This window comes from Arachis ipaensis, chromosome B04 (genome assembly GCF_000816755.2).
Source record: "Arachis ipaensis cultivar K30076 chromosome B04, Araip1.1, whole genome shotgun sequence".
NCBI lineage: Eukaryota > Viridiplantae > Streptophyta > Magnoliopsida > Fabales > Fabaceae > Arachis > Arachis ipaensis.
Window position 1 is genome coordinate 114,892,938 of NC_029788.2, and position 949 is coordinate 114,893,886.

The window sequence follows — 949 nt, forward strand, 5'->3', positions numbered from 1 at the left end:
TAAAGAATTTTAAACATTTGTAAAATTAAATTTATGGAGTTAAATAATCTTTTAAGTAATGAATTTAAAAATTAATTAATTAATGATAATATACAATTGAATATTTGTATAAAATTATTTTACAACGTTAATACATGAAAATTAAATTTTTAATTTCTTTTATTTCAACTACTACAATATTAAAGCTATAAAATGTGATTAGATTATTATTGTTAGTATCTGTATTTTAATTTGTTTGGAAAGTGTATGTCATTGCACTTTGGTATATTATTATTATTTATGGATAAAATTAAACTAATTAACATCATAGTCAATTATCTAGAAATTTTTATGATATAATAGCTATATCGTCTACTATACATATCCACACTATGGGAAATTTTCATGGAAAATGTACATGAAAAGGATCCTTCAAAAGGAAAGTGTATGTTAATATAAGCTATACTTCTGAGCAATGAGTAGAAATATATTATATTGGATAATATATATATGCAATACAACTATTAATTTCCCTGAAATGTACTCATCAAAAGGATCCAGATGTGAAAACAACAACTAGCTTAGTTCAATAATGACACGTTTGTTGTGTGTTGTGAAAAAATATATATAACTATAAAAACCGACTTTCTAAGAAATTCGGAAAAACATAGCTTGGTTCATTGGCTAATTAATGCCTTAATTTCCAAGTAACTAACAAGCTTTGGTAGTTAATATATTAACTATAAATACTGCTAGTTCCTGTTTCGAATTAGAAAGTCATCTCTAAAGAACCTACCTTACTCAATTATTCATCTTTTAGGTACGTACGTCTTTCAATTTCTTTAGAATAGTAGAATATAATCTTATATCTTGTACATACATGATTTTAATTTATTATTATTATTATTATTATTATTATTATTTTCTTTCCTTTGCATCATTAAATATGTATCTATTACTTGATATAATT

General features: G+C 22.8%; 1 protein-coding gene across 1 annotated transcript in view; it reads left to right on the forward strand.

Annotated features, from left to right (window-relative positions):
- LOC107638011 overlaps window positions 592-949 on the forward strand; it is a 1,662-nt gene continuing 1,304 nt past the window's right edge. The window contains exon 1 of the mRNA XM_016341212.2: window positions 592-799. The gene's annotated coding sequence lies outside the window, so the exon portion shown is untranslated. The remainder of the gene's footprint in view (window positions 800-949) is intronic.